The sequence below is a fragment of the Chiloscyllium plagiosum genome, chromosome 2, assembly GCF_004010195.1.
Source record: "Chiloscyllium plagiosum isolate BGI_BamShark_2017 chromosome 2, ASM401019v2, whole genome shotgun sequence".
Taxonomy (NCBI): Eukaryota; Metazoa; Chordata; class Chondrichthyes; order Orectolobiformes; family Hemiscylliidae; genus Chiloscyllium; species Chiloscyllium plagiosum.
In genome coordinates this window covers 44,244,770-44,257,082 of record NC_057711.1, presented here as the reverse complement: position 1 = coordinate 44,257,082, position 12,313 = coordinate 44,244,770, and positions in this window count along the sequence as shown.

Sequence of the window (12,313 nt, the reverse complement as noted above, 5' to 3'; positions counted from 1 at the left end):
TAGCACTCTCAACCTAAATCAAGAACTGTTGAGAAATTTGTATAATTCAATCTTCGGTTAGAATTTTGTGATTCTCCATCTGAACAGCCATTTTCCAGAGGATGAGTATCAGCAGGTTTTATGCAATATAGCAATCGGAGTCTCACCCTCTCTCACTCAAAAAGAGTTGAGGCTCTTGCAGTCAGCTATCATAGAATCCCAGAGTGTGGAAACAGGCCCTTCAGCCCAAAAAGTCCACACCAATCCTCTGAAGAGTAACCCACCCAGACCCATTCCCCTACGCTATTATCCTATATTTAACCCTGATTCATGCACTTAATCTACACATCCCTGAACATTATGAGCAATTCACCTAACCTGCACATATTTGGATTGTGGGAGGAAACTGGAGCACCTGGAGAAAACCCATGCAGACACAGGGAGAATATGCAAACTCCTCCCAGTCACCTGCCTGAGGCTAGAATTGAACCCAAATCCCTGGTACTGTGAGGCAGCAGTGCTAACCAATGAGTCACTGTGCTGCCCCAGCTAAAGTGGAGAATGTGGGCATCAATCCCACTACCTCTTGCAGCTATGATCAGGTACATCAATGCAATTGAGCGAGTTTGACACATTCACCTGCCAGTCAGAAAATCATAAGTTAAAGACCAATCCAAGAATTTAACAATCAACCTTTGATTTAATAATCCTTGCTGTTAGTGAATTGTCCATAGCTATGGTTGCAATACCAATTTGTTATCCCTACAATAAATAACAACTCTTGTGTGTTTCATGCCTGAATACTTTCAGGTGACAAGCTGTAATATGTTGACAAAATAACATGCAGAATTTTGTCAGCTTCTGGATCATATAGGAAGGCAAGGAATTTAAGAAACTATGATCTATGACAAGAATGAAAAAAAAAGAGTTTCTCAACGTCAATAAAAGTAATTCCAGTTAAGATTTCAAGGATGAAACCCTTTATTCCCTCTTAGACTAAATAATGCTAAGTTTCATTGTTTAAATGTTTATTCATATCTGAACGGGAGCTATACATACCAAAAGATGTTGTACAGCTCAGATTTTACTACAGGTTTAAAGTGTTTTGCAAAAGAAGAAAATCCAACATAAGAAAATACTTTTCACATACCAAGTTGTTCGAGTCTGAAATGTACTGCCTGGAGTGTGGTGGAATCAGGCATAATTGAAGCCTTCAAGAGGACATAAGGTGGTTATTTCAAGAGAAGAAATGTGCATGATCACAGGGAAAACACACAAGAATGGCAGAAAGTCATTATATTCATTTGAAGAGCTGGTACAGACATGATAGTCCTCAGAACCGTAATCTTATACTTGTTCAAGGAAAAAGAAGTAACTTTGATTGGCTATAGCATTGGAATTATTTCAAGCCTGTATAAAATTCTGGTTCTGCTTAAACTGGACAATTGTGGGCAGCTCTGGTGTCACACTAAAGAAAGATGTAAAGATATTACCACGTGTGAAATGTGCAAGAATATGGTTTTAGCAATAAAGAACTTCAGTCACCTAGATACATTGAAGAAGCTGGGGCTGGTCTCCTTGGAGAAGTAAAGATTGAAAGGATATTTGATAGAGCCAAATAGGACTAGTCAAATAATCCAGACAGGGTTCTGGAGAGTGAGTAGACAGAGAAAAACTGTCCCCGTTTAAGGAAGGATTGTGAACCACAGGATAGCTGGTTTGAAAGAAGCAATGAAGAAATGAGGAAAAAATTATTTACACAGGCATTGGTTAAGAACTGAAAAGCCCTGCCTAAGTTTGCTATGAAGACAGATTTAGTTGTGACTTTCAACAAAAATTGGATTATGGTTTGAAGAGGAAACATTTGCAAGGTTGTTGGGAAAATGCACTAAGTGAATTAATCTTGTAGAGAACTTGCACAGACATGATGTTAGAATGGCTTTCACTATGTTTTAATCTCTTGATGATTCCACTCTCAAGCCTTTATGTTCTCATGTGTCCTTTATCCTAAATATAATGTAATCAAACAGCTATTGATGTTTAACACTGTAATCAACATTAAATTTTATTAAGAAATGTATTTAAAGAACAATTTTCACAGCTGTGGGGCATCTTCATCACTCTAGACCCAAAACTGATAAGTGCAGTCTCTGTTGAAATAGAGATAATCGAATTTAACATTGAATTTTTAAGTGATGTTTGTTAAGGGATAAATGTTAGCCAGTACACTAGCAATATGTCTTTTTATTTTAAAAAATTCTTTATACCAAATCTTTTAAATCCTTCTGAGAGAGAATCTTGACTTATTGTCTTATTCAAAACTAAATTACTGGAGAAGAACGTCAATGGTGGGGAGAGATCCAGCTGTTATGATCCATGTAGGTAGGGTGAGGAAAGATGTTCTGCATAGTCAGCACAAAGAGATACAAACCTAATTGAAGATGCAGAACTGTACAGGTAACAACCTCTGGATTATTACCTGAGACACGTACAAATTGATGTCAGGAAAGTCGGACTAGAGAAATGAATGCATGGCTCAGAGACTGGTGTGGGAGAAATTAATTCATGGGACATTGGCATCAACAGTGGGGAAAGTGGGAGCTGTATCACCGGGAACGGTGCTCTAGCAAGACACACATCTAAGGAAGTAGAATGCAAGGACTGCAGATGCAGGAGATCAGAGCCGAGAGTGTGGTGCTGGAAAAGCACAGCAGGTCAGGCAGTATCCAAGGAGCAGGAGAATCGACATTTCGGGCATAAGCCCTTCATCAGGAATCATGATGAAGGGCTTATGCCCAAAACGTCGATTCTCCTGCTCCTCGGATGCTGCCTGACCTGCTGCGCTTTTCCAGCACCACCCTCTCGAGACACATCTAAGGAAGTAGAGAGGGCATTAAGGTAAATAACCAAAAGATCATATTCAGCAGATGTAGTAAATCAAACAACACTGACAGGGTAAGCAAGAAAGGTATTGATATGGGAAATGAAAAATAGACCATGACAGGGAAAGGTAGAGTTTGCAAATCTAAGGCTCTAAAGTTTATACAAACAATAAAATGACAAAACTAAAGGCTCTGTAGCTGAACATAGTTAGTATTCCAAATAAAGCAGATGAATTGATCAAAGAAATAAAAACAAATGATTATTATCTGATAACCATCACAGAGACGAATCTGCAGAATGACATAGATTGGGTCAGGAATATTGAAGGGAAGTTAACATTTAGGAAGGATGGGAAGACAGGAAGTATGAAGAGTCGATTTTCCAAATAATGATGGTATTCACACAATTGAGAAGGATGACCTAAAATTGGGAAGCCAGGATGTAGAGGTAGTATAGAGATGAGAAATAATAAATGCAAGATGGTAATTGTGGGAATGGATATATAGACCCATTTACAGTAACCACACAATAGGATGGACTATAAAGGAAGAAATTATGGAAACTTGTTAGAAAGATATAGCAACAATCACAGGAGATTGAAATCTATGAATACATTTAAAAAGTGAGGTGGCTAAAAGTAACATAGAAAAGGTGTCCATAGAAAGTTCTCGGGATAGTCTTTTAGAACAGCGTGTTACAGAATCAGCCAAAGAGCTGACTATACTAGGTCTGACATTGGGCAGTGAGATAGGATTATTTCATGACCTTATAGTGAAGACACATCTTATAAGTTGCATTGGTCATAATATAGGAAAATAAGAACAGGAGTAGGCCATTCAGCTCCACAAGCTGATCTGTGGCCTAACTCCATATACCTACCTTTAGCCGATTTCCCTTAATATGTTTGCTTGACAATGATTCATCCAAACCAAATTTAAAATTAACAACTGATCCTACATCCACTACTATTTGAAGAAGAGAGTTTCAAACATCTGGCATCCTTTGTGTGTAGAAGTGCTTCCTAACATCTGTCCTAAATGATCTCGGCCTAATTCTCAGACTATACCTCCAGTTCTAGATTCCCCAGCCAGTGGAAATAGCTTACCTTTACATACTCTGTATTTTCATGTTTATATCTTGAAGACTTTGGTCTTCCCTTAACCTTCCCTTAGCCCTGGTTACCCCTTAACCTTCTAACTTCTAGAGAGAACAGGTCAAATTTGTATATATGCTCCTCAATATGACCGGCCTGTATATTCGGTTTGCTGGAGAGAAGAGTAGGAATTAATTTAAATGCTAAGAAGGATAATGATGATGGTTAAGCTAATATGAACTGACAAATGAAGTTAAGGTAAGTTAATAGATAAGCAATGTTAGACATTTAAGGGGATATTTCAGAATACACAGAATAAATGCATCCCAAAGAGAAAAAGAAAATTCCAAGAGGATCCATTATCCATAACTAAGAACAAAAGTGAAAGATAGTATCAGACTCCAAGAGAAAGCGTAATATTGGTCAAAGATGGCTGACAGGTCAGAAAATTGGACAGAATTTGAAAAATACCTCAGAATGACAGATATTATTAAGAGAAAAAGTAAATAAGAGAAAGCTAACTGGAAATTTAAAAACAGATAACAAGGGGTTCCTTGGCTATTTAAGAAATATACAAGTTAGTGTTGATCCCTATTGAAAATTAGCATTGGAAATTAATAATGGAAAATAAGGAGATGGCAGATGAACTGAACAGATATTTTGCATCAATCTTTACAATAGAGGATAAAAATAACATCCCAGAAATAGCTATAAACAAGAAAATTCAAGGGTGGGAGAATCTCACAGAACGGTATAAGCAAACTGTTGGAGCTCATGGTGTAGGTGGTAACATATTGGCATGTATAGAAGATTGGTTCAAAACAGGAGACAGAGAATGGGCATAAATGGCTTATTTTCTGGTTGACAAAATACAATGAGTGATGTGCCACAGGGGTCAGTGTTGGGCTCTTAACTTTTTACAAATTATATAAATGACTTAGATGATGGGACCAAAGACAGTGCTGCTAAATTTGATGAAGACACAAAGATAGGCATGACACCAAGTTATGATGAGGTCATAAGGAAACTGTGAAGGGATAAGAAAGGTTAATTTTGAGGGCAAAGATTGAGCAAATTCAATATAACATTGGAAAAAATGATATTGCACAATTTGGCATTAAGAGTAAAAAAGAAACATGTCATCTAAATAGGCAGAGGTTATTGAGCTCTGAGATGCAGAATGATCTGGCAGCCCTAGTGCATCAATTGCAAAAAACTTAATATGCAGGTACAGCAAATAAGTAAATAGAAATTACTGTGATTTAAGACACAATAAGCAGAATGTTGGATGACCTTAGATTGCAAACTACAGATGATTAGCTAGGAATATAATAAAACAGTCAAAGTGAATATTCAGCACCATGCTCAGTAGCAGCATTGTATTGTCAATAAGATGCATTGTGCAAGATTCTCCAAACTCATGACCAATACCATCTAGAAGGATTAGGGCAGCAAATACATTGGAACACCCCCATCTGCAACTTCCATTCCAAGCCACTCACCATCCAGACTTGGAAATATATCAATGTGCCTGAGTCAAAATTCTGGAACTCATTTCCTCAAGGCATTGTGTGTGTACCTGCACCAAGTGAACTGCAAAGTTTCAAGAAGGCAGCTAACCCCCACCTTCTCAAGGGCAACTAGCGAAAGGCAATAAATGCTGATCCAGCCAACTCTGTCCACATTCTGTGAGTGATTTTTTTTGTAAAAAGTCAGCAAATAATGTAATTATGAATAATTCTTCAGGTGCAGTTAAGCTGAGTAAGGACTGAGGTTGGGTAATGTGTGGAGATGGAGATAGATGCTCTTCCTGATGGTGTGATTATAAGATTGGGAGTTTATTTTAGGAACAAATTTGACACCAAGGCTGCAAACAGATTGGTTTAATCTTCGAATGATGCCAGGGAGAATGATGAAGTCAATAGTCAGGAAATGGAGTTTGGAGCAGGGACGAAAATAATGGCTTCAGTTACTATTGCCGCAGACTGTTTTTTCTCCATTTTGTGCTAGCACATCAAAAGCGATCAAAGGTTGAATGTGCTGCAGCTTAAATTATGAGCAGCCCAAATCCCATTGTACTTTAGAGCAAACTCTCATCTTTAAATGTTTTAGGTCTGGAGTTGAGCTGCCAGATGTTTTAAAGTTGTTGATCATATTTTGCTTATCTTCTAGGTTTGCTATCTATTCAATATAATAAAACTAACAATTTAATGTCTCCATATATTAAAATTCTCTACATATCTTTTCATTATCAATGTGGTAACTTCACATTGCACTGCATGATTTGTAATCTGACAAAACATGTCTGAATTGGCTGAAAATTTGGTTACTTCGATATTGGATAAGCAATCTTCTCTACCAGACAAAGAAAAGCTTTAATATTTCTGCAATATCTGTCAAGACTTTAGAAAATGTACATGTTAGTTTTACTTGAATTTTACTCAGCCTGATGGATTTAAATTACATTGAGAGATTAGACGAGTTCAGACAGTTCTCCTTAGAGCATGGAATTAAAGGAAAATTTAATAGAAACATTAAAATTTATGAATTATTTCATTAGAATAAAAAGGAGAAAATGTTTCCAGTGGCGGAAGGATTTGTAACCAGAGGACACTAATTTAAGATAATTGTCAAGATAATCAGAGGTGCGATGAAGAGATTTTTTTTCTCACAGTAAGTTATTATGATGTCAAATGAACAGCCTGAAATGTTAATGGCAGCAGGTTTAATCATAACTTAGAAAAGGAAATTTAATAAATCCTGTAAAACTGCAGTTTTGTTGAAAAAGAGCAGGACATTAATTGGGTATTCATAGTGCTAGCAAGGACTAAAGATTTTCTTTCTGTGCTGTGGGATTCTACGGTAGTCAACAACCCCAGTTCTCTAAGACCATCCTTGGGACTGAAATCCATCAATATATGAGGCCCATAATCATACACAATTTTAAAAGTAAGAATCAATCAAAACCCTTCATGGTCAATGTCCTATCATCTTAGATTTTTATTGTACCAATGTGGCAGTAACTTCAAAACTCCATTAACTTTCCCCACTGTTGCCCTATATTCCTTATGAATCTTCAGTGAATGGTCACACTTCTGAGACTTGCAGCTATAACAGTATTATGAAGGTTTGTAAAGTTCTGAATATAGTTTTCATCAGAGAAGTACAAATAATGCTATGAAGAGATAAATGTTTTGTTCAACTGAAAACTATAGTTTATAGTTTTACTGGTGCACAGTGCTGATATTCAATCTTTGGCAGAATTTTATTGCCATATAGGAGTCCTGGATATTGCAAACACATAGACTGAATAGAATGCCACTTGTGTTCATTGACCAGGCAGCCAAAATACAGATTTTGTCATAAGTTACTTTAGGAGAATTTAAGATTTTATTTAAGTCATTTGCTGTTTTCTTTCTAGTAAACATCACAAATTATGTTGCATTTGTTTTGAACAAACAACAAGTGCACACTTGACTCCCATGCATTATTCCTTTATTGAATTTAAACATAGTGACAGCATAAGCATTGGCAATCAAAGAAGTGTAACAAAAATGGTATTAAAGAAAATTAGCATTAAACATCTTAGTTGGCAGGGTTATCAAATATTTACCAGTCCTGACATATTCTGACTTTATTTCAGACTGAAAGAACTATTTATTCACCAAGAAACATGAGCAGATCTATTTTAAATACTGGAGATGATGTTCTTGTTACTCTCTAGCGCAACTTGTAAAAACTGCATTATTTATACTTGCATTTATACAGGTTTACTTTGTATTTGAGTTTGTAATTTTACTATTAATAACAGAACCAACCTTCTCTTAATTTTTATTAAAGAAAATAACTAATTTTATCATAGAGTCATAGAGATGTACAGCATGGAAACAGACCCTTCGGTCCAACCCGTCCATGCCGACCAGATATCCCAACCCAATCTAGTCCCACCTGTCAGCACCCGGCCCATATCCCTCCAAACCCTTCTTATTCATATACCCATCCAAATGCTTCTTAAATGTTGCAATTGTACCAGCCTCCACCACTTCCTCTGGCAGCTCATTCCATACACGTACCACCATCTTTCCCCTCTCACCCTAAACATATGCCTTCTAGTTCTGGACTCCCTGAGGAGCAAGATTTTAAATCATTCAAAACACATCCACTAGCATAGAGTTAAAAGTAGGTCCAAGGCATATCATGTTGCAGAAATATCCTCTGAATTTCATTTCTACAGTATTAACAATTAAGGCAGTATAAGTAGGGCCATTCCATTATTGTTTTGTTTCTGTAGAGTAGGAACAATGAGATAATTATAGGATCAATGTGGTATATTTACCTATTTAAACATAAGGGGATATTCTTTAGTTTAAATAAAATGTTAGGAAATAGTTATGCTAATTAAAATGGGGATGTCAGAAGTGCAAACTTTTTCCATTCATTGACACTAACAGCACTCCAAGGTTTATCATTACATGATTACAATATAGGTCCTGAAAGCTCCCTTTACAGTACACTAACAATGTCCCTTAACCAGGATCACATTATTACATCCAGACATTGCCAATAGCTTTCCTAAATTAAGTTGCCAAATTACTTCCAATTATGGATAGTTTTGTATTCTGGAACCGTACCAACCTAGACATTGGATGCTACATTTGTTTTACAACTAAGACAACTTGTGAAGAATTACGTTTAGAGATACATAGTCATCAGTAATGTTGTCATCATAAGAATGTTGGATTGAATGAAAAAATGGTTTACCAAATTTGTCACAACCCTGAAGGGAAGAGTGCACTGCAAATCATAATTCAATATTCCATAATTTGGAGCTGCCGGTGTTGGACTGGGATGTACAAAGTTAAAAATCACACAACACCAGGTTATAGTCCAACAGGTTTAATTGGAAGCACTAGCTTTCGGAGCGACACTCCTTCATCAGGTGGTAGTGGAGGGCTGAATCCTAACACAGAATTTATAGCAAAAATTTACAGTGTGATGTAACTGAAATTATACATTGAAAAATTGATTGTCTGTTAAACCTTTCATATTCTAACAGATGAAAGATTTAACAGACAAACAATTTTTCAATGTTTAATTTCAGTTACATCACACTGTAAATTTTTGCTATAAATTCTGTGTTAGGGTGTGCTTCCAATTAAACCTGTTGGACTATAACCTGGTGTTGTGCGATTTTTAACTTTGTACACTATTCCATAAGTTGTCACAAAAATTATAATGACCAAATTAATCATAAAGATGGTTAATATTATATTGCAATGATTAGAGATAAAAAATCTCACACTAGGTTTCACCAATGAACAAAAAAAATACTGTGATAAACAGTTTACCCTTTAACATGTAGTAAAATGGACTGTTAAATATCAGCATACAAACTGAAACTATACCCCCTTCAAACCCAAACACACATGCATCCATTCACAAATAGGACTGACAGGACAGATGAGACAAATTGTTTTTCATGAATGTCATCTGTGGAACAAAGAAGAGCAAAGTTTCTGGATTGATGACTAAATGAATAAGAATGGAATCAAATGGCTTTCTCATAGTTGTTTTTGTGATTATATCATATTATTGTCAACCACAATTCACAAACCGTGATCCTCAATTGGGCAGCCTGTGAGTTGGTCCTTCGATACTGCTTGAGTTAGAAATATTTCATTTTGCAGAATTTTTGAGGGAATAAGGGAGAGAGAGTCAGGCGACTGACTGTGTGGTCCTGCCTCAGGCAACTGACTGTGTGGAGTTTGCACGTTCTCCCCGTGTCTGCTTGGGGTTCCTCTGGGTGCTTCGGTTTCCTCCCACAGTCCAAAGATGTGCAGGTTGGGTGAATTGGCCATGCTAAATTGCCCGTAGTGTTAGGTGAAGGGGTAAATGTAGGAGAATGGGTCTGGGTAGGCTGCGCTTCGGCAGATTGGTGTGGATTTGTTGGGCCGAAGGGCCTGTTTCCACAGTGTAAGTAATCTAATCTAATCTAATCCGCTTGGTTGTACAATTTTGGAGGTTGAGGCCAAATTGTTCTCTTCACTCAGTTGTGTGACAAAATTGTTACTTATGTTACATCATGGAGACAGGCAGCTTGACTAAATCAGCCTTTTTCTAACTTTGTATTTGCAACATAGTAAAATTATGACCTTCAGAGACCCTCAAAATTCAGAGACCCTAATGGTTCCTAATCAGACATTTCTATAACCAATCCCAGACTCTGTAATTACTTAATTGCAGGCACTGGTTTGTGTCTTAAACAAAAGACTTGGCAATTTATTAACAATACAGCAACTTAAGTAGACTAAAATTCAATAACAAAGCAATCTAATTGGTCTATGCTTTGAACCAAAACCCTTTGTTTTTCAGACCCATTCTCACAGAAGATACAGAGAAACAAACACAGTTAAGGGATAAATAAAAGAAAATAACAAAATTGTCCAGATTATTTAACTGGTTTTCATGATGTCTTGTTCCACAGATAAAGGTGAGTGTTACTTGACTGATTTTCTGAAGATGTCAATCAGAGTCACCTTCACAGTTCACCCAGATAAAGGTAGCAACATTTATAATTTAGTTTTATATTCTCTGAACTTCCAAGTGCTAACAATGGAGGTTCGACAGAGAGATTTCAAATATTCATGCTGTAGCATTAACAATCAGATCCCTTTTTGTGGAAACATAGTCCAATATCTAATTCAAACTCTGAATATCCCTGATTTTCATCCAAATACTGCCATCTGCTTGAACTCAAGTCTTTCACAGACTTGCTAGTACCTACTTCCCAGCCTTGTTACCAGCCATATTCTTTTACCTGTTTGCATAAATGTTTTCTGGTCAATCTGTTCACACTTATTACATACCTCTAGTGCAGATGTACTTGTACCCAGGCATCCTTGCTCAGAAGTAGGGACTCTACCACTGCACCACAAAACCCCAGCAAATGTGTTGAAGATATTTCCTATTCAACCTTTTCAGAGACATTATTATCCATTTCTGGAGCAGATGGGGCTCAAAACTGGGCCATTTGGCTCAAAATTAAGAACAACCACTGCACCACTAGAACCTCCAGCAAATGTACTGAAGCAATCTATAATAATTGACAAAAGTGAACATAATTCATGCCTCAGTTGCTGGATGCAGCACAACTAGAGATTGACTGCCTATCATTTAGAGTTTCCGATGATTAGCACTGAATTAAGTGGTCATTCTTCATGCTTGTGTTTAGAAACATTGTCTAAAGTGAATATTAAAACATTTCATAAGCACACTTGGCCCTAATGAAACCATTAGTCCTACTCAGCAGCACAAAGGTACTCACCACAAGCAACACTAATGCATCTTTCATAGTACTGCACGTGGTAGATAGAAGATTTTTCCATTTTACACTAAGTAATATCCACAAATTAGGCAAAGTGGACAGGAAGAATGTTTGGAACTAAATTATATTTAAATGCTATTTAAAATACGGTGAATTTCTGCAAACAAAATAGCTGCAATCTTTAGCCACTTAGATACTGACATGTTAATCACTCCTCTGATCAACTCAAATCAAAGCAATTACAAACTTGTGGAGGCTTTTAGTTATTACAAATTCCAAACAAATTACTAAAACAAACATATTTTTTGCATGTGGCAGTGTTTATATTATATTTTCAAAACTGAGATGATTAAGTGAAGTAGATTTACAATAAGCTTTCAAATAAACTTCAAATAAAGTATTACAATTTGAAATCTAATGACTCCTCTAACATTTATTCATGTAGCTTCAATGTGGCACTAATTATTTACAGTCAAATAGAAAATCTTGGAAGTAGAGTAAAATAATTTTTTTGCATCCAGTATTAATCTTGTAACACAAAATATTTGTTACAATTAGGTTTATAATTTAAAGTATAATTTTCCTGATTTAATTCTGACACAAAGTATTTCTAACTGACTGCAAGATTGACCATTAATCAAGCATATCAGTTAGAAGCATGGCCCTTCCACATATTATTCAAGCAATGCAAAAAATGCAATTTCTGTTTTGTAGTTTGAAAGTAAAGCTGCCATGTATTTTAATATTCAAAAGGTACTGGGGGAGATATATAATGACTGCAATCTATATTTATTTGCGCTAATATAGTATCTATTTATATGATTATTGAACTCATTATAAAACTCAAATCAATTTTTGTAACTTAATGAACTACTATTACCTGCCTCTCTAATGCTTTTGGATTTAATTACTGTTTGCCAGTGCTTAATCAACACTCCAGTGCTGTTAAGTGTTGGATACACACTTTCATCATAGAAAATATTGCTTAATATTTTGCTGTGCATCTTTGGCTTTGAAAATGGCACAGGTAAAGA